At 40.8% G+C, this 23,948-nt stretch overlaps 1 long non-coding RNA gene and 1 pseudogene across 2 annotated transcripts in view; both read left to right on the top strand.

The window, feature by feature from the left end:
- Window positions 1-10,788, top strand: part of LOC138405545 (uncharacterized) — a 28,246-nt gene extending 17,458 nt beyond the window's left edge. Inside the window, exons 10-13 of one of the 2 annotated variants that reach the window (XR_011239307.1) lie at window positions 2,446-2,504; window positions 3,800-3,845; window positions 4,386-4,498; window positions 10,160-10,788. This is a non-coding gene — a long non-coding RNA (uncharacterized lncRNA). The remainder of the gene's footprint in view (window positions 1-2,445; window positions 2,505-3,799; window positions 3,846-4,385; window positions 4,499-10,159) is intronic. The other variant, XR_011239306.1, reaches the window with a different exon arrangement.
- An 8,434-nt stretch (window positions 10,789-19,222) lies between these two features.
- LOC138405544 (tissue factor-like) lies at window positions 19,223-23,551 on the top strand (annotated as a pseudogene).
- The last annotated feature ends 397 nt before the right edge of the window (window positions 23,552-23,948 follow it).

Genomic DNA, 23,948 nt, shown 5'->3' with positions numbered 1-23,948 from the left:
ATTGCAGGACTTTTTAAAATCCAGCACATAGGTTTTTGAGCATGAACTGTACATTCATGCTGTACTCTAAAGTCTTGCCACAGCATCATAACCGGGTTCAAGTTGAGAGCTAACATTTGGTGTTTGTCCTGATGCCTATGTAAGTACGTGCTCAGGACATTATGTGTTGCTCTACAAATTGTTTGGAGTGTCCAGGCAGTTGTTATTGACAGTTTGCTACTGCATGGCGTGAGTTTGGTTGCTTTGCAGCTTGTTTTTTCGAATTTAACTGTTGCTTGTGGGTATCGTTGTGTTATTGTGAAGTTGTGGTCTCCCTGTTGTTAAAAAAAATCCACTGTGTGTGTGTATGTGTGTGCAGAGGTGATAAAAGCACACACATTCTTTACTCAAGTAGAGGTACAGATACTTGTATTAAAAATAAAGAAGTTTAACCACTTTTTCGGCTTCTTTAACCAAGTAAAAGTATAAAAGTACAGGTTCTGAAATGTACTTTGACTTCTTTAACTGAACTACTCTTACTTCAAATAAAGTAAAGAACAATTCACTTAAACGGAGGGTTAAAGCAAAGATTTTTGAGCATGAAAAACTGTCCACAAGAAAATGAGTACAATGTATTGAATGAAGTATTTTCTTAAAAGGTCCAGTGTATAAGACTTAGGAGAAAGTGATCTATTGGCAAGAATTGAATATAAAATAATCCACCAGTGGGCAATCGTCAAAATTGTACAGATTGAACAGAATGGGCCCTGCTAGATTTAAATACTTTATATTTACATCAGGAGCGCGTCCAAACTGGACAAACTAAAGCTTTTGAGTTTTTATGTCAGCTGAAGTTCACCACAGGTTCTACTACCCACCTCTGAGAGTGTTTATGTACATATGATATTCATTAGCGATATTCACTGCCACTAGATGTCGCACTAGCAGCAGTATCTCAAACCATAGCAAATGTGGAGGTAATCCTGTAATTCTCCATTTACTTTATTTAAATCTCAATAGGTATATGTTTATATCAGTGATGTAAGTGTGGATATTTCAGTGGATAAGATGCATGGTGCTAAAAAGGGAACATTTTTTATAGAGCACCTGCTGAAATGCAGAAATTAGACTTTTTTTCTTTTAAGTTTTTCTTTGCCCAAACAACACCTAGCATAATATTAGGAGATTCACTTGGGGGTTGGGGGTTTACAGATAGCAAGTGGCTGATCCCTTATTCAGTAGAACATGTACTTGTACAATGTAACTTGTACAATGCTCAATGATATAGATATCCATTCCAGATTTCTGCAACATACCTTGTAATTTTATCCATAATTAATTATGAAAATAAATCCAGTTTATGATTTGTGATATATGACAATTTGATTGTGATTGATCACAATTCAAGGTCAGCTTTAATTTGCCTCAGTTCGAGATACCTTCAATTAAGTTTAAAGTGAGAATGTCATTGTGGAAATCCTGAACTTAAATAGTGACTAATGAAGCATTGTGTTAGTTCATGCAGGACACGGAGTCATGTGCTCAGCTACCGATAGGTTCATGGGTGCTCGTCAGTCACTCACCAATCACAGCCCATTCTCTCACCAAAGCGGTCCCTTTAAATACGACCTCATCCTCACTGATCCCTGCTCAGCTATAACACTTTTAGCACTGTAATGGAAATGTTACATTTGTGTATGTATAATTGCATGAGCAGACATGTACTGTATGTCGAGGACCAACAAATTGTTAATCTAAAAGTGCAACTTTAAGGTTTACGATGGTGGCTTAAGAGACTTGAGTTTTATGGCCTCGAGAAACCACAGCTTTATGGTATCTCGTTGTATCTCTGATTGGGATCAAACAACTGGGATCTCACGGGGGGGGGGGGTCATCCACAGAACATGTAAACAAAAGGACAGGATGTGTCCTCCACTGAGTGAAACTACAGAAGGGTAATATATACCTTTGCATTCTTAGTGGGAGGGGGCTGTGAGTTATAAGAACACAGATTCTCCTATGTTCTTTGCTCATTTGTGCATGTCAATCAGGTGACGTGTACTAATGAGTCCATCTGCAGATTCTGAATTAAACTTACATAAAGAAGTGTTTGACATTTGCTTGTTTCACAGAAATTGCCACCACAGCTCAGAGTACAAACACGGTTGTGGTAAATCATCTTAACCAAAGTACCTTGCCTGCTACGCCCACTGGGGGGTTCTGCATATGTTCCCTGTTTTATCTTAGCACGCTGCTCGGCTAACCAGGGAACATCCAAAGAATGGAGCCTTCAGCGCCAATCATAACTGTGTCCCCATTTGCAACAAATGGGTAAATCATAACAAAGGGTTCCTGACTGAACTCGGAATTAAATGGTTAATATCTGAAACTATAATAGTTCAACTGAATTGTAGATATCTAATGTTATTTTAATGCTACCATTACCTGTCTTGACATGTACTGTAGATGCGTGAGAGAGTGTCTGAGCCAGGGACAGTAGACATCACTGAGGTTCCATCAATAAGGTGAGTATTGAAACACATGATATTTTACAATATACTGTGATGTAGATTCTCAGAAAGTTACAGAAATTTGTGGGGGAAAATTGTTTGCATATGCTATGAATGTCATGTTAATTTCTGACACTCAGTTCACATTTATAGAGTTGGCTTGTTTTGTCAAGAAATCATCCATGTAAAATAAAAGAACATGGAACAAATTATTTATCATGTATTGCTATATTTATTTCTTTACCATTTTCACATTCAGTATGGCCAGAGGCATTATGTTTTCAAGTTGTCCATCCATCTGTCTGTCCCATTCATGTGAATGCGATATCTCATGAACAACTACGTTATATTAGTCAAAGGTCAAAAGGTCAAGCTCACATAACTTTGCATTGTTTTGAATACAATTTATCAAGATTGTCCAAAGGAAATATCATTACATGTGGCACAAACATTCATTTGGACTCAATCAAGTTGTCAAAGATCAAATGGCAAGGTCACTAGCACCTCACAAAGCACACTTCTTGCCTTGTATATGCGATATATATCCAAAATGCCTTCAGGGAATTCTTTCATATTTGGCACAAACATTCACATGAATTTGGATTTCATTTTGGTAGCCAAATGTCACAGTGTTCTCACAAAGTATGTTAATATTTTTCCTTAAAATGATATATTAAGATCAGCCTATGGGAATGTCGTCAAACTTGGTAAAAATATTAACTTCAATTCAAAGATGAAGGATTTTATTCCCTTCGAAGTTAAAGGTCAGCGTAACGTCACTGTGAATGTGATATGTTAGGACTGTCAGTAGGGAATTTCATTATATCTGGTAACTTGGACTGCTTGAGGGAATTTCTTATCAACGCTACATGAGTTGTCACTTGGATTTCAGCCCTCTAGCTGGTCAGGGGCCTAAACAGGGTTCGCAGCCTCTTGGTTCTGGAGATTTTTGGGAAAATTACGATCCCTTTCGGGGCCTTCCCAAGGGCCTAGGAGCCCCAAATTTGACCCACTGGTCATGAGGGGCTCTTTGAGCCTGCATTACCGATTTTCACCAAAACCGCAGAAGGTCCCAGGTGACCTTTGTGACCTTTGGTATCAATTAAGCCCATTTCTAAGGGCTCCATTTTCATAGCCGTACAGAGTACATATGGGTATGAGAGGGAAGAATGTTGATCGGGGGGCCTACGTGATCGCAAAGGTGTAACTTTCAAACAGTTTGAGGCTTATTTGGCTGAAATGAGGGGCCAGCATATACTAGGCATTGATAATGGGATTTACACTAACTTCTGATTCCCCTTTCATTATAGATTGCAATTTGACGGGCCTCCAGCAAATGCCAGAAAGCACGGAGAGGTTTGAAACCACAACAGGAGCCTTCTTTACAGAAAGCCCATCCACCTATTTCGGCCTGGTGTCCTCAGGCGCGAAAGAAAAAAAGTTGTAACTGGTTGAATTAGGCAGTCAGACAGGTTCTGACACGTGTTGCTTTTGTGACACAAGGAATATTGTGCTTCACCAGCAAGTTAGCTGAAGTAGCAGAGTAACATTAAATTTCTCATATTCTAATACTTGAGCATATTCATGTTATGGTCATAATGTTTACTGTCAGTTGCAGCAGTTCAATTAATTATTGTTATTATCATCCCAACACCTATTCAATTCAATTCAATTTTATTTGTATAGCGCCAAATCATAATATACATTATCTCAAGGAGCTCTGTGGATGATGGGAGTTTCCCCTGCAGTCTAGACCTATAGCAGCTAAGGGATGGTTCAGGACTCACCTGATCCAGCAAGGCTTTATCAAAAAGGAATGTTTTAAGTTTAACCGTAAATGCACAGAAGTTGTCTGCCTGGTAGCTGAATGCTCTACCTCCTGTTCTACTCTTACAGACTCTTGGAACCACAAGAGAGCCTGTGTTTTGGGAATGAAAACACCCACTGTAGATGCTTGAGAGAGAGTCTGAGCCAGGGACAGTAAATATGGTTGAGGTTCCATCAATAAGGTGAGTAATAAAAAATGTGATACCTTACAATATACTGTGATGTTAACTTTGTTCTGAGAAGGTTTTTGAAATCTGTGGGGATTTATGTAGATAACATTTATTTGACAACTTGTACCATTTCTATTTGGGGGGGCAATTTCACGGCTATGCTCAGTATTAAATTCTAAATCCACATTAAAAAATGGAGGAGTAAAAAAATATGAAAAGATGAGGAGGGAGGTTGATTTTCATGTGATTTTTATTGTGTTGTAGACTGGTTTGTTTTAAATGTCCCCCCAGGCAACATGCGTAACTTGTAGTGACTACAGTATCAGTATAGTGCCTGGAAAAGATAATTTTGGATACATGCCTCGAGCTGCAACTGACAACTGACACAGAAAGTAATGCATGTAAGACATATTGTCATCATCCACAGGGTCTCCTCCTGTGTCCTTTCACCTCCCCTCTATAATGTGTATACTGATGACTGCCGCAGCTGGCATGACAACAGATTACTTTTCAAATTTGCTGATGACTCTGTGACAGTCAGTCTCCTCCATGCAGATGAGAACAACCATGGTCCCATTGTGGATTGTGAATCTGTATTGGTGTGACTGTGCATTTTTACTACTAAATGTGACAAAAACCAAGGACATAAATTTTAGGCATCAGTCCTCAAACTCTTAGAATACTATCATCAAGGGACATTAAGTTTAAAGTGAGAATGTCATCGTAGAAATCCTGAACTTGAATTGTGACTAATGAAGCATTGTGTTAGTTCATGCAGAACACAGAGTCATATGCTCAGCTACCGATAGGTTTATGGGTGCTCGTCAGTCACGAACCAATCACAGCCCATTCTCTCACCAAAGTGGTCTCTTTAAATACGACCTCATCCTCACTGATCCCTGCTCAGCTCGAACACTTTTAGCACTGTAATGGAAATGTTACATTTGTGTATGTATAATTGCATGAGCAAAGATATATGTGGAGGACTGACCAAATGGTTGACCAAATTGTTAATCGAAAAGGGCAACTTTAAGGTTTACGATGGTGGCTTACTGACTGACTCCCAGCAGACCTCAGTTTACACACTGTCTCCTTCCATTAGACAGACAATCCCCATTCCCGCAGCTTGTCAATATTATTCAAAGGTTTATTGTAAAGTTGTTTAATGCTGTCAATAGATATTTAAGGACCCGTGACTTGCCAATTCATTTACATGAAATACTAAGATGACCACATCCTCTCTTAGAGGATGCAGGCTTATGCTCCTGGTAAATATGCCATAAGTAACAAGTTTGCAAAACAGGAAGTGCTGGATGACGCCCAGCCTCACAGGCCTTTGTCTTTGACATTTCCTCAATAGAATAACAGAAGAAATTTGAATATCCTTTTATCTTTCAACAACATAAAAAGAGGATGGCACAGTGTTAAATAAACATCTGCCCCCAGCTGGTAAATTTAAAGAGAACAATTAATCCTGATGACTTTGTGAGAATTATGGTGTTAGGTATCGATCTTCACATTTTATCGGAGGTGATCATTTTTGTCAGTGAATAATTACTTAAGAAAGAGTAATTGTTTTCTTATTGTCTTGAACTCTCCCTCAGCTCTCTCTCTCTTTCCAATTCATGTCCATCACTGTGGTGTAAAGGCAATTTCATTATTAACTGAACATAATAACAAATCCATGTTGCTGTTTAAACTCTGCAATAAATCTGCAGAAAGAGCATGGCCAGTGTAGTTCATTATGAAACCTTTCACTGAACTTCTCATCTCGGGACAGTAGCTCAGGTTGTCACTGCATATTTACACATTACACTGTGTTACTCAGAGGTGGCAAAGGTACTCACATTCTTTACTAAAGTAGAAATACAGATACTTGAGTAAAAAAAGACTCTGGTAAAAGTAAAAGTACTGATACAACTCCTTAACTCAAGTACAGGCTCTGAAATGTTCTCAAGTATATGAGTAAAAAGTAAAAATGAATTTTTAACTTCAATGATACACAATGCTTTTTCTAGGATATAGGATAGTTTTCCTCTTTTGGTATCAACCTACACAGAACTGGTACTGAGAAAAAAAATCACTGGACACACATCTAGTTTTGCTGCCAAATTTCAGACAGAATAATAAAGACTACAGGGAATAAATGGATGTGGAATGTGTTCGGGTTGATTAAGTCCCTGCCCTTTGTACACACCACCTGTCACTACCATAGATTGGATGGTTTAGTGAGGTCCTCTCTGTGTTGATGTGTTTTCTTATGTCGTGTTGTCATCCGTGGAGGTTGAAACAAGTAACGAGCCAGTTTTGAGAATTTAAGGAGTAGATACCTGAAAAATCTACTTAAGTACAGTAATGAAATATTTGTACTTTGTTACTTCCCACCTCTGGTTTTACTCATTTGATAAACTGATAGATGGATGAGACACATTGGCTGTGAAAGGATATTCACTCTAAAGACCATTTGGAGAAACTTTCTAAAGCATTATTCAGATTCAGAAAATAAAAGTAGTCTGCAATTGGTTGATTATAGTAACAGGGACTTAAGGGATGTAAAGTGTCCCAGAAAGAGTTGTTGTTGGATTTGTCTGTACTGTATATTGAGATAAATACCTCTATTGTGTTGGGGGGGGAAGCAGAACCCAAACACACTTTGGCCCAATGGGCTGCAGTTGAAAAGGACTGCTGAAGATTATACACTGAAAATAAAAGGAAAATAAATCTCAGGTGGATCCAACAGTGTTTGACACCCAGATATACTGTATGGCTGCACCTCCCCCTTACCACTTTTTACACTTTGCACTTTTCCGTGTTGCATCTTCATTATAGCCCCTTGATAACATACCTCAAAATTTGAATAGAAGAAGAAAAAGAAGAATTACTTTTATTGTCATGAATACACTCTGTCACACTGTGAATTTCATTTTATTTTCATTTTATTTTATTTATTCATTTATTTTTTCTTATACAACTTATAGGTCCATTGTCTGTTTGACTTGTTGTTGTTTGTTTGCACTATTTGTTGTTTGTTATAAGTTGTGTGTTATATATTACTTGCACATTTGGAGTATGGGGAAACGCAATTTGAATCCTCTGTGACCTGTTGCATTGTTTGGTTGACAATAAAGTTCACTGAGAGTAAGACTAAAGAAGCAATGGACCACAGAGCCAAGTGAATGCTTGATTGCTGCACTGAAGTCAGTACTATAAAGGTAAGATTTTTTGGGGGGAGAAATTGAAATAGAATTACATAATTCACCAGGGTCTGGGAGCATTAAGCTTTTCTCTGGTATTTAAATTTAATCTCACCCATCAACACAGATCACTAAACTCTGCTGTTGTTGCTTTTCTTGACATGTGTGCGTGTGCAGGTATGTGTGCATGTGTTCCTGAAGCTTTATCCTGTGTAAACAGTTGGTGGACTCATTTAGTCATTTGGATTCAGTCCTTCCCTTCGGAGTGTTCCTTGGTATTCAAGCCACGGTGAAGTGTAATACAGCCAGGCCCCTCACTGCCAGGGGTGGGGGGGCTTGTCGGACTAGAAGGATAATGGGGCAGGGGGAGGAGCTCTGGCAAAGTGCCACATGTGCCAACTCCATGGGAAGAAAAACTGCCGTCTACATTAAACAACCACTGTCTCTGCTTTGAAATTTGCTACAAATCATTGACAGTCCTTCCTAATCATCTCACAAAGCTATAGTGTTGTACATGCATTCCAACCTTCCTGCTGCTAGTTTCACTTGATTTAATCTGCATGTGAAACTGAATTTGCAGAGATTTTATTACAGTTACATTGTTGAACAGGTTACCGTGTGTGGTGAAGTAATGTAGTAGTAAGACTGATTTGAAAAGGCTGGCCACCCTGTACATATGAGAGCAAAGACAAACAACAGAGGGCTTCCCTTTCAGTAACGTGGAATATTAACTGTGGTTAACACAGTATAAACCTCTCTATTAACATACCACAGTCCAAACTCACTCTCAGTGTCTCTGTATGTCTGGAAGCATAACTCTAAACCACTCAGTCTATGAATAGACCTCCAGATCACCCACTTGAGCTCTTAGTGGAAGTCCTGACTAATGTCCTCTGCAGAGACATGATGATGCCATCGACCTGGTCAGAGCTTGTAAGCTTCTAGAATATTTAGGTTCTCTCACGCTGTAGTAAGGGTTGTATGGTCAACATACCATCGGGAAGCATGTCATCCATTCCATTCCCACTATGACGACACTGAACCTACTATACCTCTCGGTTTGAGTCACATTACCAACATCTTTGTGTCTGTTGAACATTGACCAACCAAATTAAAATTTTTATAAATCTGTCATGAAACATATTCACCACCTGTTACATCTTTTTAAAACTTCTTGTGGTAATTAAAATAATAAGCAAATATATGAATATTGAGCCAAATGAAAAACTCATTTTGAGATAAATAAGTCTAATGAATTATTTTGCATACAATAAATACTGGGGGGAAACTATTGTGTTGTTTATCACAAACCACCTTTTTTAAAAAAAAACCTGGATTTGTTTTTTTAAACAGTGGAATATAATAGCATCTGATATGTTCCTGGTCGAACTCAAGTGTAATAGTTTCGTCAACTTGGAAAATACATATGATTGAATTATTAACACTTGGAAACTTAATTCAATCACAAGATTGAATCATGTTATTGAACATTACACCGCAACAGTGTCACTAAAAATAACAAGTCAACCATTACAAGGTTGCAATATGTAAGTTTTTGCATGTGCCTGATTATTTGATCTCTTTTGTCTGTGAGGGTTGTAGAGCAGCGTGGAATGAATGTTGAACTGTTGAATACTGAAGAAGAGTTCAGGTGTTGGTAGCAGAAATATTCACAGAAACCACTGCGACTCAGGTGGACTATTGTTTAACGTTGGCCTATAAACTGTCTCTCACCTTCACAGAACAAGAAAACTTGTTATATCAGGCCTTTTGTGTTGAGGTAATAGAAGCCCTTAATTTGGAGCATGCATTGTAATTTGAGGACTTTGTTGCAACAATGGTTTTTCTGAAATCAGCCTCAGTTACTTACTTGGAATTTGTTACAGATGTTCCATGTTTCTTTCTTTCACTTGATTTCAAAGAATCTGCCAGGTGAAGTGAGAGAATGAATGAATGAATAGAGCTGATTTCATAGCTGTGATTGGTTGGTGTCCAATAATTATATGCTGACTGACTGTAATGGAAATTTTACATTTGTGAATGTGTAATTGCATGAGCAGACATGTATGTGGATGACTGACCAAATGGTTCACCAAATTGTTTATCTGAAAGGGCAACCTTAAGGTTTACGATGGTGGCTTAAGAGACTTGAGTTGTATGGCCCCGAGAAACCAAAACTTTATGGTGTCTCATGGTATCTCTGATTGGGATCTCACACCTGGGGTCTCACAGGGGGGTCATCCACAGAACATGTAAACAAATGGACAGGACGTCTCCTCCACTGAGTGAAACTACAGGAGGGTAATAAATACCTTTGAATGCTTAGTGGAAGGGGGCAGAGAGTTATAAGAACACAGATTCTCCTATGTTCTTTGCTCATTTGTGCATGTCATTCAGGTGATGTGTACTGATGAGTCCATCTGCAGATGCTGAATTAAACTTTCAGAAAGAAGTGTTTGACTTTGTGCTTGTTTCACAGAAATTGCCACCACAATTTTGGCGTTGTCGGCAGGATCACTCGTGTGAGAGGACACTCTGGATCTGACAGACGTGTGTGACAGACGTGTCTGCATGGCAAGGTTTGGAACCGATGTAGAATCAAGGAAGCTTCGGGTGATCTTGGAGGTCACGGGTGGTCTTGGAGACCACAGAGTTAATATAGAATAAGCCTGTTGATGATCTTGGAGATCACGTAGTTATTAGAGTAAACAGGTTGGTGATCTGAGAGGAGGTCACAGAGTTAAGGAGTAGTGTTTGTTGATTTTAATACACTTGTTATATTGGGTTCTGACGTCGAGCTCATGATTTAACAAACTATGATATAATATAGTAAATAGAGTTTTGCACTGGAGATGTGACTGGGACTGAAGGACTGAGACCTGAGCCAGGATAATCTCGACACTGCAATGAATCTGCTTTAATAAGAGAAAAAAAAAAAGAGAGAGTGAGAGAAGTTCTCAACCGCCAAAGGTAAGTAAAGGTAAGTAAATTTAAGTAAACTTAAGTATATTAGGGGTATAATTGGTTTTTTGAGGTTATTAAGAAAGACTTAAATCCTAAAATTAAAATCCTAAAAACAAATTTTTAACAAAAGGAAATTAAAAAGAAAGAACGGATTAAAATAAATTAGGGAATTTCTAAATGTCTTTTCCCATATCAGCATAACTTTGGTCTTCCAAATTTTGTATTTTGTTGAACAAATTGGGAGTTTAAATTGATAAATAAGAGTTGTGTTAAAACTGCTGAGACAACCTACTAGAGAAATGGGTTTAAACATCTGTAAAGGAAAGAAAGATAAGGAAAATGCTAATCCACTTCAGCTTTCTTTTCTTAATGTTCAGTATATGTTAATAAGTGATGGTAAGCGTAGAGTTAGAGAGGAAAGAGTTAGAGAGGAATGAGTTAGTGGGGACAAATTAGAAGGAAAAAAGAAATGTAGGGATATTTGTACTGGAGCGTGTGAATTTTGGTTAACTGAAGTGAATATCAGGGACAGTTTGCAAAAGGTAGGGATTGAACTAATCTCCAAGTCTCAGTGTGTCCGACTAGACCCTGATCTGGACTCAGCTCCACCGAGAGGACAACCACAGCCAGCAGCGGTGCAGTGTGATGACCAGCAGGACACTCAGCTGCTACCGGTGCAGAGGGCGCAGGCGGCAGCTCCAGCCGTCCCTAACCTCCATCCAGACCTCGACCTTGTTGCAGCAGAGGAGGTGGACAGGCCTCCATCATGCACCACTCCATATGTGGCAGCACATACTCCACGGCGCACCGGGAAGGAGGCAATTTATGATTTGAATGCAACCCCGCAAGCACCGATGGTGGAGGTGGCTGCAGGAGATGGAAACACTCAGCTGATCTATAGACCATGGACATTCACCAATATGAAAGAACCTACCATTTCATCTCTCCCACAAGTGTTAAGTGGGGGAGCGGTATGCAGTGCAACTGGAACCAGCACTGAACAGCAGAGACTGCTGATGACTGAGATGGGGACTCAGTATTCGAAAGTGGCAAGATCCGTCTCTGCACAGGAGCGGAGAATGGTGAATCCAGCATGGGGTCATGCTGATCATGCAGAAAAACTCTTGAACAGCAAGAAAAAGAAAAAGGCAACGCAGTTGACAGAGGGACTGCAGTGGCACAGCTGACAGCATATCGAAACCAAGTCTGCGGGCACAAGAAAGGTCATGGAGGGAGAGGAAGGGGACGTGGAAGAACTGACGCTTGTTTCAAATGTGGCAAAATTGGACATTGGATCAGGGATTGCCCTGAGAACCAATACACATAGTGCGATTGAGTAGCGGTGGAGCTGGGGACAGTGAAGGATTCATCTGGTGCAGACGCGGAGACAGAGAGAAAGTTTCAACCTACTCACCAAATTCGTAAGAGCACTGTAACACGCACACCATGTGAATTACTGTTAGAACTTATGCATATATGCAAAAACACACAATCAAAGTAAATGGTAAAGACACCACATTTTTGGTAGATTCAGGTGAAACAGAATCAGTCATTTAATGTGAAGAGTTTAATATAACTCCAAAAATGAATGTTAGAGATGTTTTAAAACAATTGAAGCAACAGGTACGACAGTGCTAGAGAGATACACTGTACCATTGTTTTAAAAAAAAAAAAATGAGGTTAAGGAAATTTTAAACATTAATTTTTGTTGTCACCACGCTGGCTGATAGATATTATTGGTAGAGATTTGATGTGTTCATTGAGTAATATGCTAATTTTAACATCACAAGGCGTAGATGTAACTAGAGGATTTGATATATGCATATCAATTGAAGATTCTGAACTCTTCCCTCACCTCTGTAAGTAACACTTTCTTGTGAGATGCTGAGGTACTCACCCAGATGTAATTACAGATGTTATGCTAACACAAAGGATGGTAGAGAAGGTTAGAGTAAGTAGTTAAAGAATGTGATAGAGAAAGTTAGATTAAAGATTAACGATAGGTTAGGTTGGTTATACTAGAACAGTAATCACTGTGTTGTCTCAGTAGCTTAGATTGACTCACTGGACAAATTGTTTAAGGTATCAAATTCTGATCTCCATGTTCTATTAAGCAAAGGAGAACAAAAACAATTGGTATTGAAAGTTTTGGAACTTTGGACCAAAAGGGGTTATGGGAAGGGAAAAAACATCAGATCCCAATAATAAAAATAACTTAATCAGAGGTTTAGAGGTAAATCACAAAAGATTTCTGCAGTGATAAATGCAATTAGGACTGTGGAATTTATTATTGTCAGACTGAACACTTTTCAAAAGCTAAGTGACTCAGATACAGTACAGCTGATAAATGCAGATATGAAGCTGTTTGTGGACAACTCAGCATTAAAAGATCCAGCAACTGGTAGAAGCCAAGTGGGTTTTGACGTTACAACTTTGTATGACAAATTTGGCTGAATCACTCATTACATTATTCTGCAGAAGCTGCAGAATTGGTTGCATTGATTGAGAAATGCAAATATGTAAGTGACAGGTGTCAACATATACACTGGTAGCAGGTATGCATTGGGAGTGGTATATGATTTGGCAGATTTTTGGCTAAAGGGAAATTCTCAAACCCATTACCTACCATACATTGGTTGCTGTTCTGATTGATGCTGTGTTGTTATTCAAACTAATTGCGTTCTGCAAATGTGAAGCATTATTTTTTTAAAGACTTTTCAGTTTCACAGGGGAATGTGAGAGCAGAAGCTGCTGCAAAAGCTGCAGCAAAGCACAGTCTGCTTGTCCGAGGCGTTTCTGAATCTGATAGGTCATTAACACCTAATGTATTTGATGGGTCATTAACATTTAAATACAGATTTACAGGAGCTGCAGATAAGGGCAGCTCAGTTAAAAACAAACAAAAAAACAGTTTGAAGGAAAGTGGATTGTTTGGTGGCTATACATTTTGGTCTGGAACAAATAGGAAATCCTGTTTAGAAAGATATCTGTTTCCTCATAGTTGACACATGGTCAGAACCAAGTGTCAAAGGGGGGATGCCAAATGTAGGAAGAGATACAGATATATTGGTTTACAAAAGAATTGTCAAACTCACAAATTACTCACAAATTATTTTAAAATTTTCATTAGAGTTATATAATTGGTACTATAATAATATACAAAGAGGAATCCAGATTATATAAAGTGAACTGTTTGAGGGATTTTATGGAAGAACAAAGTGAGGGAAAGCAATACTGTCTTGGTTTTATTGACATGTGTGTTTCTCCACATTTAAACAGGACTCTTCAGCAGTTGCGAAGGCACTGCTCAGGGAAATGTTTTATTGTGCAACCTGTCCCCTATGCTTTTTGAGATCCACAGATAGGTGAAGGAAGCCCTACCAAAATCCATAGATGGCAGTGAAGGCTGCTGAAAGATCAACTTGGATGTTTGCAAGCCATTGCAGGGAGGTTCCTGAGCAAGGAGTGGATTCTTCAGAACACAGCGTGCATTGATGTCAGTGAGTGCACCTCAGCCTTCAACTGCTTTGTGTCCGCGAGCAAGGAGGGGGTGGAAATCTCTAGGTCCACACGTCTCCAATCTCACGAAGAGGCGGCACATTGATTAGGGGGTTGGCTAGGGTGACGCTGCTGATAAACGATGACGCCGACAGACAAAAAGTGACACCTGATGGGACGACTGGGATGCAGTTCGAGGGAAAAGATGTGTTCCCTGTCCTTGCTCACAGTCATCATCGTCCTGCCAACATTGCTATGGCAGGTGAAACCTTGGCAGGAAGAACAACACCAAACTAAACTGAGCATCATAAGCAAAAACAAAAAATGGAAACTCTTGTTTGAACTGACAAAGCCTGAAGTCAATTCATGGTATGCAGCCATGAAGACAACTGCGAGGAAAGATCATCAATGAGAGACCTAACCTCACTTACTTCCATACAGATTGCACTCACTATTATGAAGATTTGAGTGTTCCACATTGAAAGTGTCTCCAAAGGATTTGGGGGACTCTTCCCATGGTGGGGAAATGTGCGAACAACACACACAGAATAGATGGGAGTGTACTTAGTGGGGGTTGGGTTTTCATTTTTGTTTCTCCCAATATTCAGGGCCTCAGAAATGTGGCTCTGCGAAATAGGATGGCTTTGGACATTATGCTCACCAGCCAAGGAGGTGTTGGTCACATAATCTGATCTGATTGCTGCACATACATACATACATACATCTGACAATTTGATGCATACTGTTTTTCATTTAAATTGCCTATTGTTTGAGGAAAAGAACAAGGACACACAGATTCCTGAAGCATGGAATTGGTGGTCATAGTGAATTTTAAATGTGAAAAAATGTGTCATTGGAATTTTTGACATCGATTCAGATTTTTGTTTGTATTTAAGTGTTGTTGGTCTGGTGTATTGATTGTGTACTATTTGTGTACTTTAATCAAGAATGCAATTGGATATGTTAAATTTCCGGGCCCTCATCTAGAATGAAATTCTCAATTTCAAGATGATGCGTTTGTCTAAAAATGATTGTTGTTTAGTGAGCATGAAATGCTCAAAGGGGGGAAATGTAATGGAAATTTTACATTTGTCAGAATCAGAATCAGAATTCTTTTATTTGCCAAGTATGTTTGCACATACAGGAAATTGCCTTGGTGTCATTGGTGCACTACTTATGTACATAAACAACAATATAAAAAAACAACAATATGTAAGAAATTGAATAAAATAAAATAGAATAAAATAAAATAAAATAAAATAAAATAAAATAAAATAAAATAAAGAATATACATATATACATTAACAGATTAACAGGGTTATGGGCACGTGCTGTGCGAAGGTGCAGAGATTGGTGATAATGCCAGTGGTATATAAGTAATAAATTATAAATTATGTGCAGGGGGTGGGGTGTGGTGGGGTAGAGTCAGTGTGGTGCAGAGTCAGTGGGATGCAGGGGGCTTGTTTGTTTCCCCACTGCTACGGGGAAAAAACTGTTCAGATGGCGAGAGGTTTTAGTCCTGATGGCCCGAAACCTTTTTCCGGAGGGAAGTCTCTGGAACAGGTGGTGACCGGGATGTGAAGGATCAGCAATGATCTTGCCTGCTCTCCTACTGGTCCTGGAGTGGAACAGGTCTAGGAGGGCCGGCAGGTCACAGCCGATGACCTTCTCAGCTGACCTTATGATCCGCTGCAGTCTGCCCTTGTCCTTGGCAGTGGAGGCAGCGAACCAGACGGTGATTGATGAGGTGAGGATGGACTCAATGATGGCTGTGTAGAATTCAACCATCACTTTCTGCGGCATGTTGAATTTCCTCAGTTGCCGCAGGAAGAACATCCTCTGCTGGGCCTTCTTGGTGACGGAGGTGATGTTCTCCGCCCACCTCAAGTCCTGTGCAATGATGGTCCCCAGGAATCTGAAGGACTCCACTGTTTTAACTGGGGAGTTGCACAGGCTGAGGGGGGCAGTTTGGGCTGGGCTCCTCCTGAAGTCTGCCACCATCTCTACAGTTTTCAAAGCGTTCAGCTCCAGGTGGTTCTGGCTGCACCAGGAAGCCAGGCTGTTAACTTCCTCTCTGTAGGCGGCTTCGTCCCCATTGGTGATTAATCCGATGAGGGTCGTGTCGTCTGCAAACTTCAGGAGTTTGACAGAGGGATGGCTGGAGGTGCAGTTGTTGGTGTAGAGGGAGAACAGTAGAGGGGAGAGCACACAACCTTGTGGGGCTCCAGTGCTGATGGTCCGTGACTCCGAGACAAGCTTGCCCAGCCTCACGCGCTGCTTCCTGTCAGTCAGGAAGTTAGAGATCCACCTACAGGTGGGCTCAGGCACGCTCAGCTGTGTCAGCTTGTCCCGGAGAAGAGCTGGGGCGATGGTGTTGAATGCGGAGCTGAAGTCCACAAACAGGATCCTGGCGTAGGTGCTGGGGGAGTCGAGGTGCTGGAGGATGAAGTGGAGTCCCATGTTGACTGCGTCGTCTACGGACCTGTTGGCTCTGTAGGCAAACTGCAGTGGGTCGAGGAGGTGGTTGGTTATTGTCTTGAGGTGGGTCAGCACGAGGCGCTCAAAGGTCTTCATTACTACAGAGGTCAGGGCGACCGGTCTGTAGTCATTAAGGCCTGTGATCCTCTGCTTCTTGGGAACGGGGATGATGGTGGATGTTTTGAGACAGGCGGGTACAGCACATTCAGCCAGTGAGGTGTTAAAAATGTTCGTGAACACTGGCGAAAGCTGGTCTGCACAGTGCCTCAGTGTGGAGGGGGAGACAGCGTCGGGTCCAGGTGCCTTGCGGGGGTTCAACTTCTTCAGAAGCTTGTTTACATCTCTCTCCTGAATAGAGAGAGGTGTGATGGGGGGGAGGGGGGTTGAGTCTTTGTCCAGGCTGGGGTGAAGAGGTGTAATAGCTGTGTGGGGGGGCTGGGAGTCTGGGTTAGAACTGGTCCATTGTCTTTCAAATCTACAGTAAAAGTCATTCAGTTCATTTGCAAGTTTCAGGTCTTCCACAGAGTGGGGGGATTTGGTTTTGCAGCCGGTGATCACTCGCAGCCCCTTCCAGACTGACGAGGAGTCGTTGGCTGCAAACTGTTGTTCCAGCTTCTTTGAGTACTGTCGTTTGGCCTCCTTAATCTCCTTGCCAAACGAGTATTTTGCCAGTCTGAAACTATCCATGTCCCCACTCTTGAAGGCCGCCTCCTTCTCCAAACAAAGCTGTTTGAGTTTTGCAGTGAACCAGGGCTTGTCGTTGTTATAGCTCACCCTGGTGCGTGTTGGGATACATCTGTCTTCACAGAAGCTGATGTATGACGTCACTGCATCTGTGTATTCATCGAGGCTGTTGGAAGCAGTTCTAAAAATGTCCCAGTCAGTGTTATCCAGGCAATCACGCAGCTCCTCCACAGCTTCTCTGTTGCTCCAGTTCTTGGATCTCAGCACAGCAGGTTTAGAAAGTTTGAGTTTCTGCCTGTAAGCTGGGATCAGGTGAATAAGAGCGTGGTCGGACAGGCCCAGAGCAGCGCGGGTAACTGCATGATACGCCTTGGTGATGATGCTGTAGCAGTGATCAAGAGTGTTCTCCCCCCTGGTCGGGCATTTGATCAACTGTTTATATTTCGGGAGTTCCTGAGATAAGTTCCCCTTATTAAAGTCCCCGAGGACAATAACAGGGGAATAAGTGTTCTCTCTCCTCCTCTCCACCCCCAGTACCTGCTCGGCGAGTTGTCTTTGTGCTTCGCGCACGTCAGCTTGCGGGGAGATGTACACGCCGGCCAGGGTGAAAGAGGTGAACTCACGGGGAGAGTAGAACGGTCGGCAGGTAATGAAAAAAGTTTCCAGGTCCGGAGAACAGGACTGTAAAATGACTTTCACATCGCTGCACCAGCCCTGGTTTATATAAAAACAAATCCCTCCGCCTTTTGCCTTGTGTGAGAGGATCGGGTCGCGGTCCGCGCGTAACAGCTGGAAGCCGGTCATCTGTGCGGCGGAGTCCGGTGTGGCTTCAGTCAACCACGATTCCGTGAAACACAAGACAGAAGTAAGGGAAAAGTCTCTATTTGTCCGGATGAGGAGGCGCAGTTCGTCCATCTTATTGCACAGCGAGCGGACATTGGAGAGGAGGATGCTCGGGAGAGGTGAGCGTAATCCCCGCTCCCTGAAGCGCACCAGGGCCCCAGCGCGCTTCCCTCGTCGTCTCCGCCGGAGTCTCACTGCGTGTCCGAGGACCACCGCACCTTTGATGAGTAAGTCCACTAAATCCACGGAAGAGGCGATAAAGTTGGGACATAAATCGGATGGTGTTGTGTCCCTGATGGAAAGAAGCTCGTCCATCGTGAAAGTAATCCGAGTAGGGTCGCAGTAAACAGAATTAAATACTAAAAACAAACACAAAAGTGCACACCAACACACCGAGGCGACCGTTCGTGGCGCCATCTTGGTATTGTGAATGTGTAATTGCATGAGCAGACATGCATGTGGATGACTGACCAAATGGTTCACCAAATTGTTTATCTGAAAGGGCAACCTTAAGGTTTACGATGGTGGCTTAAGAGACTTGAGTTGTATGGCCCCGAGAAACCAAAACTTTATGGTGTCTCATGGTATCTCTGATTGGGATCTCACACCTGGGGTCTCACAGGGGGGTCATCCACAGAACATGTAAACAAATGGACAGGACGTCTCCTCCACTGAGTGAAACTACAGGAGGGTAATATACCTTTGAATGCTTAGTGGGAGGGGGCAGAGAGTTATAAGAACACAGATTCTCCTATGTTCTTTGCTCATTTGTGCATGTCATTCAGGTGATGTGTACTGATGAGTCCATCTGCAGATGCTGAATTAAACTTTCAGAAAGAAGTGTTTGACTTTGTGCTTGTTTCACAGAAATTGCCACCACACTGACCAAAACGTCGAAATAATAATAACAATAACAACAACAATAATAATAATAATAACAATAATATGAATAACAATAATAACTAATAATACATCAGTAAGGTTGATTGCGTGGCGGATGACCTCAGCAGGACAGCATGCTGTATAGTAATTTGCAATACTGTGGCTGTGTCAGTCTGGTGACGCCACGGCCGGACGCTCCATATTTGGCTATGCCCCGCTTGTTGCTAAAACCACTGGTTTCCAGCAAGAGAGTCAGACGATCGACAGACTGCACAGGGTACTCGCTCAGTAGCAGCACAGACACAGAACAGAACCTTTAGGAATACATCAGAGGAGATGATGTCAGTCACAGCAGCTCTCGTCTCTACACTCTTCTTTCTCTCCACACGCTCCGCCTCAGGTGAGTCCACGCTGCTCGCCCTTCATTCCACGCGTTCTCTCAAATGACCTTAAAGTCAATTGTAGTAGCGCGACATATGATATGTACATACAATATCAAATACTATGATTCTCTGTGTGGAGCAGTTTGTTTTGTAGTATTGTGAGTGTGAAAATGTAAATGTATAGCAAATGTAAAGTTGGATTCACATGAACAGATCTACATGAACAGGTCACTGGAGGAGCAGCATTCAGTCATTCGTTTAGTGTTTATGTTTAGATTTCCGGCACACATAGAAATACTCTTTACATGTCTTATAGAGTTTTCAGTACAAGTCACTACACACTTTGCAGGATTAATATTTGAAAAAAAATGTTTGAACACCAGTGGACACTCGTGCTTAATAGGCTGTAAATCACATTTAAGAATTTAAGATTACCTGTAACAATTTAATGTTGAGGCATTTGTTAGTACCTAAAACATTATGTAACATGAGGGGGGGGGGGGGGGGACTGCTGTTTCTTCTCAGTATTTGCTCACACTGCGAAGAAACAGCAATGACTTACCACAGTGTATAGCTGTTGTTAATAAGAAATGACTGATCTGACTTAAACAACTCAGGTAAGGTAAGGTAACAGACTGCTGATATAAAAACAGCCCTTCTCTTATGTTCTTTGGGCGCCACACTTTCTACTGCTGCTTTGTAGTCATAAAAACCACACATTTGTGGTTGTGACAGAACAGTCAGTCCAATAAAATATAGGACCAAGGATATTTTACACTGACAATCGCAATGTGCTCTATTCACAACATTATCTTATCTCACTGACAAAGTGCTGTATCTGAACTTGTGGCTTTTTTAATTATTTCTGGTCCAAGCTTTTTTCTCTCTAATGAATGTGTGTAGTCCTACATATTGTGACGGGCCTCAATTAAGGTGTTAAGTGTTTATTACTTAAAAGTGTCGTTTAGTGTTAAATAGTGTTCAGTGTGTAGAATTTTGTGATATCTAGTGTTGAAATTGCATTTTGCAACTGATTACCCCTCACCTCACGCTCTCCTTCCAAACATGAAAAAGAAACTGAAGCAGCCTTTAATTGTCATGAAAACTCAAAAGGTGTTTAGTTTGTTCAGTCTGGACTAATGTAAAAAACATAGTGGCCTCTGTAGAGAGGGTCCCCTCGAAGTATTTAAATTTAAAGGGCCTTTTCTGGGGTAAGGAAACTACAATTCATACAATTTAGATGAAATAAACTAGTGAAAACATTATGAGAATTATTCTACATTAAATAATAGTTCCCTTTCACTTAAATCTTACACACTGGGCCTTTAATAGTTTAAAACTTATGGCACTAAGGCCCTATCACTGTGTGACAGTCCCCTGTACAGCTCACCTATGGAAATTACTTGTATAAGTTAATAAAGTATATAAAACACCTTTGGTGTATTGTTTTCTTTCATAATGACAGGAGTCAACATTTGTGTGTCACTATAACCTTCATTTAAATCATGTTAGTATAGTATCTTACACAAATTGTCTCATTTTCTAGGCTCCTATCCCCAAGCACAAAATTGGAAATCAACCAACTTTAAAACCATTTTGTCCTGGGAACCAAAACCATCAGCCACTTACAGCTACACTGTGGAGTACTCTACGTAAGTACCTGCATCCGAACCCTCACCCTTTAACTCTTTTAACAAATGGCATTTAATTCCCAGAAACATTCATCTTGTCAGTGTGTCCACGGAAAGCAAATGCCCTCACACTTTCCCGCTATGTGACCTTGCAGGAATGAGTCTTTCCATTATTGATTCAGTAAAAGCTTTTACTGGAATGTATATTTTAGGCCAGAGCTCTTTAAATAGTAAGATAACTAAAAGACAATTGACCTTTGTGATTCAATAAGAGAAAAATGAAAGAGGCAAGAGCAATGTCAACAATCAAATAGAATTAACAAATGCCAACAGCTGCAAACAGCTCTTTCAGCTCATTGTTCCACAGTATATTCACATCAATGTTATTTTGCACAGATAATAAATTATTTATTTCTGACTGTATGCGTTATAAATGATACCCAGACTAGACAGACTTAAGACCTAATTTATTGCTCATCTGGTGTCTATTATAGACTAAATAAGACTATTTTCATCCATCATTCATGTCCATATGAAACTTGTCAAATTTTACAGGGTTTCAGGGAACAATCAGAGGACTCCTCACTGTATCCAGACCACAGAAACAGTGTGTGATCTGTCCAGCTCTCTGACTGACCTGAACGCCTACTACACAGCTGACGTCCTGTCCGAAACCCCGAGGGGGCCACCACTGACCTCATTGAGTCCCCTCACACCAGCACACCACGGTTCTGCCCCTACAAAGACAGTACGTTCTTCTGCTACACTCGTGAAGACTTTTTTCTAATTGACAAAACGTGTTGGAAATAACAGCTGTTAAATTGTCCCAGAGCCTGTCAGTGCTCCGGTCCTTCCCAATGACCTCTTGTTGCAGCGCAGCTCTGTCTTTCTCAAGCTGCTTTCTGACATGCACCGAACTCAGCAGTTCCTCAGTATATTTGCCAGAGGAGGTGCATGTGTGAATGCAAATGTCCAAGTGAGACACTCCCCAGTTTTTGCAGACTTTCTCCTCCTGGCCTCCTAGTATAATGTCCGTAGAATTTCAGGAGAATTCTACGGAAGTGTATTGCATTCACTTGAAAAAAAAAAAAAACAGTTTTTTCTGAGTAATTTATTTTTTGGTTTGTTTTTTGAATATTTTTTTCTGTTTTTCTGACAATTTTTTTTTTCTGTTTTTCGCAGTAATTCTTATCTGTTTTTCGGAGTAGTTTTTTTTCTGAATTTCTGAATTATCGAGATACTTCGAACTCCCTCGGAACCTCCAACCTGCAAGTGACTCCCATGGACCTATGGTGACTCCTGCCTGCACATACATGCCCCATCTCAGCAGATCTGAATGGGCTTTCCTTCTGAGCAACCGCAAAGTCCTCAGGTGCCTGCGTAGATTCGACAAACTAATGATAATACCATCTATATGACTTAAAGACAGGACTATCTCCCAGTGTCTTAAACCCAGATCAAAGTAAAACTTGATTAAACTAAACAAGCAGGTCATGTTTGTTTCCATTACATCTAGCTCTCAATAAAGGAATGAAAGCGTCTATTGTTTCAAATGCTCTCTAAACGCAGAAAAAAAAAAATAGTCCGAAAAACAGAAGAAAAATTACTCCAAAAAATAGGGGAAAAAAAAGTGAGAAAAACTGAAAAAAATATTGATTTAGACATGCATTGTAAACAGAGTTTTTTTTTTTTTTCAAGTGAATGCAATACGCTTCCATTCAATGTGAAAGCACTGTGAGAGAGAGTGTTTGTGTGTGTGTTGCTGTTGTGAACATGTCTGTGCAGAGAACCTCCTGTTGTGTTGTGCATGTTTGAAAGTCAGACTATGGGTAAACTCTGTAGCCAATATTGCTCACTTTACCTGTCATATCTAAAAATGGCTTCAGCGTTGTCAATGCTCACAATTTTTTGGCCTCTAACATAATTAAAATGGTAACTTCCATGAGAGATACAGTGGTGTACATGCACAGGTGACAGTCTCCCTCCCTTCTCCATAGCTGAGATAGGCAAACCTGACTTCAAGCTGGAGGTGATTGAAAGCCAAAAGAAAACCACCCTGTATGTGACTGACCCACTCACCGCCCTGTTTAAAGATGGCCACCAGCTGAACATCAGGGACATCTTTGCTGACCAGCTGCACTATAAAGTCACCTATCGGAAAAACAAAAGCACTGGAAAGGTGAGTAAAAGGAGACATCACGATATCGGTCTCAAACAGGCATACATTTTTACTCATTACATACTGCATGTTTTCCATTCTGTGTTTTCTGCAGAAAGCCCACATCTCTAAGACCAATTTAATAGAACTGACTGATCTGGACTTGCCTGTATGCCAGATGCGTCAGTGGAGAGCAACACACACAGCAGTAGTCTAGTCCTGACACTGAAGTTTTGGTGGCATTTACTTTTCATTGGTATTCTGTGTGAACTTACACACCAAATAAGACATTGTGAAGTATTTTTGCTCAAAACCAAGCATGCAGTTAAAATCTCTATAGCTTCTTGATGTCAACAGTGTTATTTTCTACATGAATAGACTGGAGCATCTAAATGGAATTGAAATGAAAGTTGTGCGAAAGGATGGAAAAAGGATGTATCCCTATATACCCTGTTTTATTCGTGGCAAAGCAAAGAATCAGTTAAAGCCGGATCTGACAGGACACTGGGTGTATTGCTGTGTGTGTGTGTGTGTGGGTGTAGCTGAAAAAAAAGCAGACAATCGCAATGTCCCTTCTCGGGTTAAATAAAATGGTTGGCTGGTCTGGGAGTATGTCTAGATATACCACATGGCTCTCTTCAAAAGATGCAAGCATCATATGCAAATCAAAACTCGTAATTTAGTCATCTAAACATGGCACTGGTTTTTGTTATGTTGCTACGCACGGGTCCTTTATCTAAAACTCTC

The sequence above is a fragment of the Paralichthys olivaceus genome, chromosome 19 (assembly GCF_024713975.1).
Source record: "Paralichthys olivaceus isolate ysfri-2021 chromosome 19, ASM2471397v2, whole genome shotgun sequence".
In the NCBI taxonomy this organism is placed as follows: Eukaryota; Metazoa; Chordata; class Actinopteri; order Pleuronectiformes; family Paralichthyidae; genus Paralichthys; species Paralichthys olivaceus.
The sequence above is the reverse complement of the archived record's forward strand: the minus strand, read 5'-3'. Positions and strand labels throughout refer to the sequence as shown.